At 37.9% G+C, this 15,086-nt stretch overlaps 1 protein-coding gene across 1 annotated transcript in view; it reads right to left on the bottom strand.

The window, feature by feature from the left end:
• The window catches only part of TBC1D5 (TBC1 domain family member 5), a 530,534-nt gene that overhangs the window by 28,048 nt on the left and 487,400 nt on the right, over positions 1-15,086 (bottom strand). The gene's annotated exons all lie outside the window — the stretch shown is intronic.

Genomic DNA, 15,086 nt, shown 5'->3' with positions numbered 1-15,086 from the left:
CAAAATTGGAGTCAATCCTCTCAAACCTTGCTGCTGCTTTATCAACTAAGTTTATGTGATAATCTAGATCCTTCATTGTCATTTCAACAGTCTTCATAGCATCTGCACCAGGAGAAGATTCTATCTCAAGAAACCACTTTCTTTGCTCACCCATAAGAAGCAACTCCTCATCTGTTAGTTTGATCATGAGATCGCAGTAATTTAGTCACAGCTACAGGTTCCATTTCTAATTCTAGTTCTCTTGAATTTCCACCACATCTGCAGTTACATCCTCCACTGAAGTCTTGAACCTCTCAAAGTTATCCATGAGTGTTAGAATCAGCTTTTTCCAACCTCCTGTTAATTTTGATATTTTTACCTCTTCCTATGCTTCATTAATGTTTTTAATGGCATCCAAAAGGTGCCTCCTTTCCAGGTTTCCAATTTACTTTGCCTAGATCGACCAGAAGAATCACTATCAATGGCAGCTAGAGCCTTATGAAATGTATTTCTTAAATAATAAGACTTAAAAGTCAAAATTGCTCCTTGATCCATGGACTGCAGAACGGATAGTTGTATTAGTAGGCAAGAAAACAACGTTAATCTTATTGTCCGCTTCCATCAGAGCTCTCAGGTGACCAGGTGCATTGCCAATGAACAGTAATATTTTCGAAGGAATTTTTCTTTTTTCTGAGCAGGAGGTCTCGGGGGTGGGCTTAAAATATTCAGTACAACATGTTATAAATAGATGTGCTGTCATTCAGGCTTTGTTGTTCCATTTAATGAGGAAAGGCAGAGGAGTTTTGGCACAGTTCTTACGGGCCCCAGGATTTTCAGAATGGTCCATGAGCAATGGCCTCAACTTATAGTTACCAGCTGCATTAGCCCCTAATGAGAGTCAGTCTGTTGTTCCCTGAAGCTCTGAAGCCAGGCACTTGACTTCTTCTCTGTAGCTATGAAAGTCCTACATGGCATCTTTTCCCCGGAGGCGGCTGTGTCATCTACAATGAAAATCTGCTGTTTAGCGCAGCCACCTTCATGAATTATCTTAGCTTCATCTTCTGGATCACTTGCTGCAGCTTCTACATCAGCACTTGCTGCTCACCTTGCACTTTGATGTTACGGAGATGGCTTCTTCCCTTAAACATCGTGAACCCGCCTCTGCTGGCTTCAGACTTTTCCTCTGCAGCTTCCTCACCTCTCAGCCTTCACAGAATTGAAATGAGTCAGGACCCTGCTCTGGATTAGACCTGGGCTTTAGGGATTGTTGTGACTGGTTTGTTCTATCCAGACCACTCCATATCAGCAATAAGGCTGTTTCTCTTATCATTCATATGTTCACTGGGGCAGCACTTTTAATTTCCTTCAAAAACTTTCCCTTTGCATTCACAACTTGGCTAACTGTGTGGCACCAGAGGGCTAGCTTTCAGCCTATCTCAGCTTTCAACACCACTCCCTCACTAAGCTTAACGATTTCTAGCTTTTGATTTAAAGTGAGAGATGTGTGACTCTTCCTTTCATATGAACACCTGGAAGTCACTGTAGGATTATTAATTGGCCTAATTTCAATATTGTGTCTCAGGGAATAGGGAGCCCAAGGAGGGGGAGACAGGTGGGGAGATGGTTAGTCAGTCAGAATACACATTTATTAAGTTCACTGTCTTAAATGGGTGCGGTTGGTGGCACCCCCAGACACTTAGAATAGTAACATCAAAGATCACTTATCACAGATTACCAAACAAATACATTAGTAATGAATGAGTTTGAATGAAATATGGTGAGAATTACCAAAATGCGACCCAGAGACATAAACTGACCAAATGCTGTTGGAAAAATGGTGCCATTAGATAGCCGTACTTGATTCAAGATTGCCATAAACCTTTGATTTGTAAGAAATGCAGTATCTGCAAAGTGTAATAAGATGAAGTATGCCTATAATCCTCATTCTATAGGAATTTTAAACCAAGTTCGTTAGACTACAAAGAAAGGATGTTGCCAGAGGTGCAAGAAGCTAGAAAATTGATTTTCCAGTCTTAGGTGCTTGTTCTTTCACATAAAAATCTGTGTTGTTGAAAAGAAAGCAGAAGAAACTTAATGAGATATGCTTTTTTCTTAGCGACTGAGTATAATTTGACTTATAGATGGAAATAAACAGTTGAAAAGGTTACTTGTAGGTGTATTATGTTTTAGCAAAACACAATGCAACACTGAAAAGCATTGTTTTTAACTACTGCATAGAGAATGAGCCCTTAGAAATATGCATTTAAAAGCCTGACACAGAAAACCAAATTTTAGAGCTAGCAGTAGCTCTGAAACCAAATTATTGTAAAATGCCCACTGTAGGATATATAAGCATTAATTGTGCTTTACATACAGCACAAAGTGCAGCAGCTTCTACTCTGCTGCTCAAATAATGACCAGAAGACTCAGCCAAGGAAGGATCAGAGGGGTAGGTGGGTAGGCAGGTGCCACCTTCCTAACTCTTTGGCTGGACTTTGAGATGGGAAGGGATGGAGTGTTTCAGGGCATCTTTCTTCTCTCTTTTCTCCTTTGTTTCTGCAAAGGCTTACGTTTTTCTTAATCTATCAGGGTGCTAGAAATTATGGAGAGAAGGCTACATCTGCTGGTTGACTATGGTTATGGTTCGTCTCTAAGACGGCCACCGTCAATTCCTTCCCTCCCTCTATGTATATGCTGTTCCTCTCATCAAGAGGTAGTAGTAGTATCTGTTTCCCCTCCCCTTGAATCTGGGCTGGCCTGGTGACTTGCCCTGACCCAGAGAATGTAGTAAAAGTCACACTGTGCCAGTTCTAGGCTAGTGTTAAGAGGCTGGCCAACTTCTGCTTACTTCTGCTTACCATCTGCTAGAGGAAAAGAGGTACCAACTTGTAAAGAAGTTCAGGCTAGAATACTGAAAGAGGAGAAAAAATATGTAGAGAAAGGCCATGAGAGAAGCACTGAGGTTCTAGACATGTAAATGAAATCTACCAGGACCTTTTAGCCCAATTCATCTGAAGCAAGCTAAGTGGGCGACTCAGTCAACATCACATGAAGCAGAACAGCCCAACCAAATGCCTGACCGTAATCCCATGAGAAACAGCAGTGCTGCTGTTTTAGGGAGTGGAATTTCGGATTAGTGCGTTATGCAGCAATGGATAACTGAAATAGTGCTACAACGGACAGAACTCTAGACTGGTATATTGGTATATGGCACGAGGAAATCTGAGTTCTATTTCTAGTCCCGCCATTAACAAGTCATGTAACCCTAAGTAATCCTCACCCGATTTGGGGCTCAATTCAGCACTCTTTGGAGAACATCTAAATCAGAGACTTTGCTTCCAAGGAGTTTATAATCTTGTAGCTGGAATAGGAGTGCTATATAAATTAGCATATGAGATAGAGCACATGCAAGTCCTATAATGAAATAAGAGTAATTCTTTTGGAAATCCTGGTCCCTGTCTCCTGTCACCTCTATTGAACAAGTCACTTTTTCAGTGCTAGACAGACACAACCCCAGCTGGATGAGCTCAAAACTGTACAGGGGCCAGAGGTTGCCAGAAGCCCAAGTTTTTCCTTGCATGTGGCTACCAAGTGGGGTGCTGGAAGCCCAGAGTAGACAAAGGGCACTAGGAATGCACTGCCTCCTGGCTTAAAAACATCCCATTTATCTTATATATTAGTTTAGTTTGGATTTAGCAATCGTTTCTTTTAAAATAGAAAAACCCTTGGGAGCTTTAATCTTCAGTAGTCACTCCTATCTAAATGGATTTATTTTGTTTAGTTTGTTTTCTTTTTAAAAGCTGAGGGGGAAGAAGAACTTGAGAGAAGACCCCTTTGAGAAGGGAGGCCTGGTCTGCCGGCAGTGAGGTGTTGGACAGCTGAAGGAAGTCTGCAGCTCAAAGGGGGTCTTTCTATCAAACATTTTACTGTGCTAGCAGGAACATTTGAATACTAAAACCGTGGTGAGAGTGGTGTCCACAGGGAAGCCCTGAGAACATGGCAGCTCGCGGCACTTGCTGTATGAGGGTCCACGAGCGTAAGGACGGTGTTTTCCAAGTCGGTAGCTGTGCTTATGGCTCTGGCAGCAAATGAAGAGTGTTTTCTTGCCTTAATCCCAAGTAAACCCTCAGTACAAATGGAATCTACACTGTAGAAAATGATGACTTTCATTCCTTTAAAACTTTTTTTCAAAGGAAGGCCCACCAAATGAGATAAGAGGAACATTCTGGTTGAAACAGGTGGAGGAGCCCAAGAACCTCTTCCACTTGGAAATTTGAAATCCAGTGTATTACCCCTCTAGAGTTTGCTTAATCTTAAAACATTCCTAAACCCTTCAACTTTCTCAGACTTTATAAATAGAAATGGAATCACTTGGAGGCAAAGGGTGGCTTGTCACTTATTTTTCATTCTATTGTATAATTACAGATAAAATAAGAGCCAAGAATTGAGTTTCTAAAGTTGTGGGAACCAACTTTACATTTCTATCTTAGCTTCTCATGCTTCATTCCCCATCCCCCCCCCCCCGCCACCCCAACATGCTTTAAACACTGACAGCTTTAGTCATTTGTTTTCAGTAAACTGGTCCTCTGTAATCAAAAACAAATGCTTGGCTAATTGCCGTGAAGTTTTATGGAAACAAGCAGTTAGTGTAATTTTTATGTGTAAATAAAACACTGCAGAGAAATCTTTATGATATTTACTCCGGCATTTACGTTCTGCCTTCCATTACAGGAGGTAGTGTGGAGGATGAGGTTGGAATTCCGGTATAGACACATCTAGGTTCAAATCATGGTTCTGCCAGTTACTAGCTGTATAACATTGGATAAGTTCTTTAATTTCTTTTTCCCCTCACCTCCACTGGCTGAATTGGTGAGAGAATGAAATGAGAACACAGGTAGAGCATCTGGCACTGAGCAGTTACTCAATAAAGGCAATTATTCTTTCTTTTAAAAACTTCATGTATAATCAGGTCGAAACAGTGAAATGGAATTTAACTACAGGGTTTTATGATTTACTGCTGGAAAACACTGGTTCATAGTTTTAAAACTTTATGTGGCTTAGCACAGACTAATTAGGGCTAAAGGCAAGAAACTGATGGAGGTTTATGAAGTATAGCCACATGCAGACTACTGTGTGTGCAACACGTCACCTACTGTACTTGGCAGCCGTGTAGGGAAGGACCAGAGAATGAGGGCGACTCCACCTGAACAGAAACACAGCTAGCATCTAACCCTTTATAGCAATTACAATATGCCAGGCACTGAGCTTTGCATGCATTAACTCACTTAATCCTCACAACAAAACTATGAGGTAGATTCTCTCATTATTTTCTGCACGGAACATTGTCTCCTCCACTGTAAGCTATATTTTCTGGAAGTGTATGCCAAGGTTTAGGCAGCTATTTGAGGATCCAAGTCACGTGGTCCACTTTCCTATTTCTTCCCTGGGTACACATTCTTTCTAGGTTTAATTATTAAGGCCCTTCAAATGAATAACCTCACACCTCAGTTTCCTTTAAGAGAGATTCACAAATTAGAATGTTGGGCCCTAACCCCAAATTACTTAATAACCTGTTTTCCTTCAAAAACACTGAGGTATGATTGGTTGTGTTCCATTTTTACTGTTTCAACTGTATCTGGAGACTTTTTAAAAAATTTGCCTTTTAGAAAGTAGTGTTTCAGCTGTATAAGTTGGATGATAACATGTGGAATTTATATATCAATTTTCTAATATGATTCAATGTCTTCCTGTTATTTCTTAGTTAACAGAACAAGCTTTTATAGTTTATTATTCACTTATTCTAATATATTCAGCAATATATTTGTGTGTCCTCTTAGACCTTGTGGGGAATACAATAATGAATGAGACTTGGATTCAGATCTCTCCAAGTTTAAAGGTAGTTAATAGAGGAGTGAGAAGAGTTCTGTAGAAGATATGAAAGATGAGGCTTCACAATTCTATGGGGAGCAGATGACTTCCAATTCAAGAGGTGGAAAGAAAAGCAGATTTTCTAGAAAAGGCAGCAATTTGGTGGGTCTAAAGAAGTAGGGGGGAATTGGTTCAGAAGAAATGATGAATAAAGGTGTTTTAGGAGGCAGGGGCCCAGGAAACAAAGAGTAGAGTCAGAAGTGGGGGACCTGGGCAAAGAACCCAGCCATTGAATTGAGCCACAGCATGGAGAACAGCAGGAGCTGAGGGTCAGTAGAAAAGCTCCCTTCTCTTCCCCTTCATCTCTATTACATTTTTACTTCAGATAATTATGTTTTAAGGGGTTGCAGTCTGACATGCACACTGCTGTGGCCACTGACCCTAACGTGCACCGTGCTTGGGATGATTACAACAGGCTGCAGCAGTGCTGCGATTAATGGACTAATTAAAACCCCAGAGTCCCTGGTTTGGGAGAAAAGTGGGGGCAGGAAGAGCACCAGCACGGAGTTCTGCTTAGCTCCAAGGGGTGCCCTCAGAGAGCAAGCGAAGCAGGCAAGAGAACCGACACCAACTGCAGGCAGCAGGAATAGGCTAAATATAGCAACGAGAAGACAGGAAAGACGCCCAGTCTTTCTTGAGCAGATGGGTGAACAAGAAGTGGGAAGTGAAGGAAACGGAAAGTCTCAAGGAGAAAAGTGGGAAGGCCTCGGATGTTCTGAGGAAGCTGTGGTGTACACAAGGGCAAAATACACACACGGTGTGGATGAAATCCAAGCCAGAGCATATGGTATCGGCAGAGGAAGACACCGTTAGAAAAAAACGGAAGAAGAACACAAAGATGACTTTTTAGGAGTATAAAAATAAGTGGTAAGGGTGTGTAAAGCAGCATTGTCATGTTGGAGCAAGCTGGACTAGGATCATGAGCCCTGGAGTCCGGATACACTATGCTTCCACATACCATCTCTGTGACCCGGATCAGAAGAACAAAGCTCTCTGCCTTCCATTTCCTGTCTGTAAAATTGCAATAATGCTAAACCCGTGTCAGATGATTGTTGGAGGACTGAATTACATTAGATTTTCCATATGAAGTGCTTTGCTTGGTGCTTGGCACATGGTAAACACTCAATAAATGTTCATCTTGTTGTTGTCTCTAGATTATAGAATTCTAGGAAGTTATTCCAAGGAATTATGGATACATGCAAAAACATAAGTCCCAGGATATTCATCATACATTCAATGGCAAGATGCATATACACACATAGTCCACACAAATCCTAAATGTCTACTCAAGATGACTTAGGTAATTTGTGGTACATTCATGAGCAGGATATTATGCAACTTTTTAAAATGTTCTCATAGGAGAACGTTTAAAGATAACATCATATAGTAAGGGAAAACAAGTTACAAAGTAGTAGGTAAAAAATGTTTCTGAAAAAAAAAAAGAGATATTTACCAAAATGTTTATATTAGTTATTCTCCAAATGGTGGGATTATGATTTTTTTTCCTTTTTCTCTTTGCTTATTTTTTTCTGGATTTTCTACAATTAAATCAGATATTTTTGTAATAATAAAATCATTATTCAAATAACAGAATAGAGAAAAAAGAGTAAAAGGTGAATGCCAATAAGAAAAAGATGTTAATATTTTTAAATTACCCAAATTTATTCCAAATAAAACTTTAAACAACACTACAGTCTAAACAAACCTGTACTCTAAACAGTAAGAACGAGTTACATGAAATAACTGGTAAAAAAAAAAGTAATTACAATATTTTGTCTAGTGTGCAAACCCTGAGCATACTTCCACGGCAAAGGCTTCTTTCTATGAATCTAAAATGCGAACATCAGTGGTTTATGTTCTTCTTTCTGACTACCTAGAAAGAATGAGATTCTTACAGATACTTAAATAAGTAAAGATGGTAAGCAAATTCCCCAGTAAATAAAATAGTTCCTGCTTTCAGACATAATGCAAACAAACCTGTTAAATATGAATGGAAATTCTGAACTGAAATCCAAAGCTTAAGGTGTTACACTTTAAGGTAACAGATGATATTGAACTTGCCTTTAAAGATAATTTATTTTGACCCCTACATTTTACAAATAAACTTTAACATAGCTAGGTAGTTAGCCAGTAGCAAAATTTGTGCTGGAAGACTTCCTTGTTTCTCAGCCACTGAAGCAGTGCTATGTCCCACCACTGAGACAGGCACCAGGTATTCTCACAGGATAGGTTTTTTGTAACAATCACTGAGACCTCTCCCTCCACCCGTGTTGTGCTACAATGGTGATGTTCCTTCCTGCCTACTGTAGCCTAGAAAAACAAGTACCAAACCCTAAACTCAACATTATTTTATAGGACTTCATACTGTTAAAAACCACTACTCTGAAGACTACGGCTAGGAAGCACCAGGAACCTGTCTCCCCACCTAGACAACAATCACACTGGTAGAATCTGTGTCATGTAACTATTTTAGAAAACTGAAGTCCACTAAAGGCTGACTACTTCCAGGGGAAGGCTTGAGGGTAAAATGAGGTTAATTTTGGTGAGTTTCAGCCATCAGCACAACAGCACAACCCATATCTCACCCCTAGCCCTGTAGCAGGCAGCTTTGTATTTGTTCCCAGCACAGCTTACATGGGATTTGTGAGATCCAGGCTGGGTAAAAAGGACCCCGTCCTCCAAACATCAGGGATTTGTGCTCTGATCGCTGATTGCTAATTCTGATCACAGAGTTAGAGACAAAGAAGAGAGCAGTCACTACTGTTGCACCCACTAACTTCCAGTGGATTTAAAGAGCTTCCATTCCAATCCCCAGTTCATTTTTTTCTTTTTCTTTTTTAGAGAGCCAAATATTAGATTAGAACATTCAAAACCTATTACATATACAAGGGAAATAAGAAAGTGACTGCATATACCCCAGGGAAAAGCACAGGTTCAGAAAAGACCTGAGAAGACAGTAAATATACACCACAGGCTGATCACTGGTACAGAGATGGCCTACAAACAAAAAGCCCCCAATAACAAAAAACAGTACACCCTGGGAAAAGGGGAGAATTTCCGGAGTTACCATATTATTAGATTAGAATATTTGGTTTTCAATCAAAAAAGTCACAAAGCACACAAAGAAATGGTTAAGGATGACCCATTCAAAGGAAAAACATAATTCAACAGAAACTGGCCCTGAAAAGGACCCCATAGCATATCTACTAGACAAAGACTTTAAAACAGCCATCTTAAAGATGCCCAAAGAACTAAAGGAAGATGTGGAGAACATCAAGAAAATGATGGCTGATCAAAACAGAAACATCAGTAAAGAGATTAAAAACCTAAAAAGAAACCAAAAAGAAATCCTGAAGCTGAAAAGTAACAACCTAATTATACAACTTAAGGGACAAATTAAACCCAGAACTAGCAGGAGGAAGGAAATAATAAAGATTACAGCAGAGATAAACAAAATAGAGAATAGAAAACACTAGAGAAAAATCAATGAAACCAAAAGTTGGTGCTTCAAAAAAAGATCAACAAAATTGGCAAATCTTTTGCTACATGGCCTAAGAAAAAAAGAAGACTTAAATTACTAAAACCAGAAATGAAAGTAGGAGCATTAGTACTAATTCTAATAAATAAAAAGGACAGAGAATACTATAGACATCTATATGCCAACAAACTGGATAAGCTAGACGAATCAAGTCCTAGACACACAAAATCTACTGGGACCAACTCACATAAAAAAAATGTGAATAAACCTATAACTAGTAAAGATATTGAATCAGTAATTTAAATACTCTCAACAAAGGAAAGCTCTGGACCTGACAGTTTCACTGGTGAATTTTGGCAAACTTTTAGAAAGGAACAAATATTACTTCTTTTCAAACTTTTCCAAAAAATTGAAGATGAGAGAACATTTCCCAACCCATTCTATGAGGCTGGTATTACCCCGATACCAAAGTCAAAGACGCTACAAGAAAACTATAAACGAATTATCTCTTTTGAATGCTGATGTAAAAACCAAACAAATTCAATAGCATATTAATAGCCAAACCTAATTCAACAGCATATTAAGAGGATTATATATCTTGACCAGTTGCAGTTTATTCCTGGAAAGCAAAGGTGATTCAAATATGAAAACTGTTCAAAGTAATAAACTACAGTAACAAAATGAGGGGAAAAATATGATCATCTTAATTGCTCAGCAAATAATTTAACAAAATTCAACAACCTTTTATGATTACAAAAAACTATCAATAGAAGGAACTCCCTCAACATAGTAAGAGCATATATGGAAAAACCAAAGAATATCAAATTCAATGATGAAAAATGGAAAGATTTTCCTTTAAGTTCAGAGACAAAAAAAGCAAAGAGGTCACTTTCACAACTTCTATGCAATATAATACTGGAAGCACCAGCCAGAGCAGTTATGAAATTAAGAAAGAGACATAAAAAACACTCAAACTCGAAGGAAGAAATAAAACTATGCGCAGATGACATGATCTTGTATGTAGAAAAGCCTGAACATGCCACAAAAAAGGAGCCCCACAAGAAAATGTTAGAACTTATTATAATGAGTTCAGCAAAGTAGCAGGATACAAAGTCACAAACAAAAATGAGTTTGGTGTTTACACAAAACGAACAATTTGAAAAAAAAATTACAAAAACAATTCCATTCACAATAGTATTTAAAAGAATAAAATACTTAGGATTTGACTTAAATAAGGAAGTGAAAGACTTGTACAATGAAAGCTTTAAAACATTGCTGAAAGAAATTAAAGACATAAATAAATGGAAATACACTCTATGTTCACGGATCGGAAGACCTAATATTGCTAAAACGTCAATAGTATCCAAAGTCATTTACAGATTCAATGCAATCCCTGCTAAAATCCCAATGATATTTTTTGCAGAAATAGAAAAACTCATCCTAAAATTCATATGGAACCTGAAAGCATCCTGAATAGCTAAAACAATCTTGAAATAAATTAGAGAAAGACAAATACCGTATCATTTTACTCATGTGTAATTTATGAAACAAAACAAATGGGTATAGGGAAAAAAGAGAGAGAAGAATCCAAAAACCAGATTCTTAACTACAGAAAACACACTGATAGTTCCCAGAGAAACGGTCATGGGGGGTGAGGGTGGGGTGGGTATGGGTTAAACAGGTGATGGAGATGATTAAGGAGCATGCTTGTGATGAGCACCAGGTGTTATATGAAAGTGTTAAATCACTGAATTGTATACCTGAAACTAATATTACACTGTATGTTAACTGGAATTTAAATAAAAACTTAAAAAAGTAAAAAAGAAAGACTGGAGGACTCATATTTTCTGATTTCAAAACCTACTACAAAGCTACCATAATTCAAACAGTGTAGTACCAGCATAATGACAGATACATAAACCAATGGATTAGAATACAGAACTCTGAAATAAACTCTTGCATATATGGTCAAGTTTTACAAGGGTGCCAAAACCATTAAATAGGGGAAAGGACAGTATTTTCTTTTCTTTTTTTTTTTTTTAAGATTTATTTATTTATTTATTTATTTATTTATTTATTTATTTATGAGAGAGAGAGAGAGAGAGAGAGAGAGAGAGAGGCAGAGACACAGGCAGAGGGAGAAGCAAGGCTCCATGCCAGGAGCCCAACACGGAACTCGATCCCAGGACTCCAGGATCGTGCCCTGGGCCAAAGGCAGGCGCCAAACCACTGAGCCACCCAGGGATCCCCAAAAGGGCAGTATTTTCAATGAATGGTGCTGGGAGAACTATATCCACTTACCAAAAAATGATGTTGGATGCTTATTTAACATAATGTACAAAAATGAACCCAAATGGATCAAAGATCTAAATGTAAGACCTAAAACTACCAAACTCTTAGAAGAATACATGGGACATTGGATTTGGTAGATTTCTTAGATATGACATGAAAGGCATAGCCAACAATACAAAAAAATAGACAAACTAGATTTCATGAAAAAATGTAAAAATGTGCATTAAAAGACACAGTCAATGGAGTAAAAAGGCAACCTCCAGAATGGGAGAAATATTTGCAAATCATTTATCTGATGAGAAATTAATATTCAGAATATATAGAGAGAATCCTAAAAGTTAGTAACAGAAAAATAACCTGGTTAAAAATTAGCTGAAGGACTTAAATAGGTTACAGAATAGGTGATGACTTTCCAAAGAAGCCTGACAAATGGTCAATGAACACATGAAAAGATGAACAACATCCCTAATAATTAGGGAATTACAAACCACCACTATAATGAGACACCATCTCACACCCATTAGAATGGCTACTATCCAAACACCAGGAAATAATAAATGTTGGGGAAGATGTGGAGTAATTGCAACTCTCTTGCACTATTGCTGGGAATACAAAATGGTACAGCTGCTATGAAAAACAGTCTAGACATTTCTCAAAAAATTAAAAATAGATTTACCAAATGATCCAGGAATTCTGGGTTATATACCCCAAATAATTAAAAGCAGAGTCTCAAAGAGATATTTTTACAATCATGTTCACAGCAGCATTATTCATATTAGCTAAAATATGGAAGCAAACAAGGTGCCCATTGACCAATGGGTAAGAAAAATGTGGTATATACATAAATGGAATATTATTCTGCCTCAAAAAGGGAGGAAATTCTGACACATGTTGCAACGTGGATGAACCTTGTGGACATTATGCTAAATGACATAAGCCAGTCAGAAAAAACACAAATATTGTAGGATTCCATTTATATGAGGTACTTGGAGGCAAAATCATGAAGACATTAAGTAGAATGGCAGTCGCAAGGTGGCAGGGTTGGGGTCCGGGGTGGAAGGTTATTGCCTAATGGATACTGAGTTTCAGTTCTACTGAAAAGAGTTTATAGAATCAATGTACAACATTATGAAAGGATTTAATATACTGAACTGTACACTTACAAATGGTTCAGATGGTAAATTTTGTTGTCTTTTTTACCATAGTAAAAAGGAGAACACTGCCTCCTTATAATTAATAAAATTAAAAACTGCTTGCCTTAAAATCAGAGTAATTAGGTGAGGCCTGATCTTGCTGCTTCAGCTGGGCCTAGTAGATGGAGACTCTCCCTGTAGTAGCCCTAGGATAGACAGAGGGCAGGGCCACCAAGTGAAATATAGGGAGAAACTTTTATTTTCCATGCAAATCTTTCCTCTCCCAAACTGCAATGTGACTTTTAGCATACCCCTAGAGTTGACCAATTACACATTAAATCCACATTCACTTCATTGCTTTACATATGAAAGTATTCCAAATATCCTTTTGAAGTCAGGTTTTGGCAGGTTAAAATAATAACTCAGATCACGTGCTTGCTGTGGGTGGTATATATAGGACATAGATTATAAATGATATTTTAAAAATAGAACGTGAAGCTCACAAAATTAAGAGAAATAATTTTTCTTTTATTCAAGTGCCTCTCATAATTTTTATTGAGGTAAGTAAAAAGATCTTAGTTTCTTACCCTATTTTTATTCTTTTGGCTCTACCTGATAAGGCTGAAATTACCTATTGTCCAGTCATGACTAGTACTTTTCTTTTTTTGGTATGTGGAGTTAACCACATTCTATCCTTACCTCTCTCATCTATAAAATCAAAGGTAATTAGAGCACCGACCTCATTCAGTCCTTGAGGATTAAAGGACTTAATATATGTAAAATGCTTAAAATAGAGGACATACATGGACAGTGGATTACAACCTTTAGCATAGCACTGCACCATCATCCACTAGAAGAACATGTTCATACTAGGATATATTTGAAACTGGATTTATCTGTAGCAAACTTTAGTTCTGATTTTGTACTCAATTATTCTTAGACTCTTTTCAATCTTTAATATGCACACAAATCACCTGGGGAATGTTGTAAATGCAGTCTAATTTAGTAGGTCTGGAGTGGGGACCAGCCTTCGGCATTTCTAATGAACTCCCAGGAAATGACCATGCAGCTGGTCTACCGACCGACCGCACTTTGAATGGCAAAGATGCAGATGACCCATCTCATGCCCTCCTACTTCTGAATACAGTTTCCAGTCACTGTAGGAAATGTTGTGAAACACTTTACTATTTCCCTGCTCTATTTCCCTGCAGTTTTAACAGATGGAAGCATGGTTAGATGCATATTTGGTAACAGTCCAAAAGACCTCTACATGGAGTGGGATGCAGGGAGAAGAGGGGAAGGATGGCAGACAGGTTTCCAACATGGCTTTCCAATCTCCCTTGGTCAGTTCTGTACAGGGTGGCTTCATTATTCTATTTAGAGCTAATTCTTAAGACTATTAGGTATTAATTTATCCCACTGTAGACATAAGCACTTATTTTAAAGCCAAATATAAATCAGTTTTGTCAGACTATGCAGGCTCTCTTCTGTAACTTTTGATAAACAGAGGTTGTGTGTAAGTTTCAGAGAACAAAAGTTTCAAACATGAATGTAATAAAAAGGATAAAGCAGGACACGTCCATAATCCATGGTATTTAAATTCATTTCTGAAAATAATTTTACAGTAATAAGTATTATTTATTAAATATGTTTAGCCTTTAGAAATGTGCTTTTGCGCCTACTGGCACTGCAACATTGTGAGCTGTTTTAATCTAACTGTACCTTTCTAGAAGTTGTTTACAAAAACAATAAACAGAAAAGAATGGTGTCAGAAAACAAGATCATCTACTACAAATTCTAAGTAAACTGAATAAATTTATAATCCTGAAATAAATATACCAGAAATTAAATGTTTAACTAAGATAACCTCACACAGGTATAACCAGAGGAAGAACAAAACCTTACCTGCACAGTTATAAGCGTTATTACTTTACAAAAATCCTGTAAGTGCTCCTTTAAATAAATACCTATAGACATGTGGTATGTCTTAGGAACTTCCTAGCCTTAAAAAATTCAAAAGGTATAAAAATGTTAAGCATAGTTATTATGACAATTGCTGGTCTACTGAACATTTAAAAAAAGGTCTCTCCTAGAAGGGCCTGTGTTTGGTGCATTAAGTGGCATCTGTGGAGAAATGTCCCCATCTTTTGGATTTTTGGGCTCTATCATCTCATCTCATTTTTGTAATTAGCCAACCTGACCAATCTTTTGTAGACCAGAATAGCTCTCTCCTCCACCATGCCAATTAGCACAGATGTTACTTTATTTAACAAGGG

Source organism: Nyctereutes procyonoides, unplaced genomic scaffold, assembly GCF_905146905.1.
Source record: "Nyctereutes procyonoides isolate TBG_1078 unplaced genomic scaffold, NYPRO_anot_genome, whole genome shotgun sequence".
NCBI lineage: Eukaryota > Metazoa > Chordata > Mammalia > Carnivora > Canidae > Nyctereutes > Nyctereutes procyonoides.
Note: the sequence above shows the minus strand (reverse complement) of the source record. Positions and strands in the feature narration are given on the sequence as shown.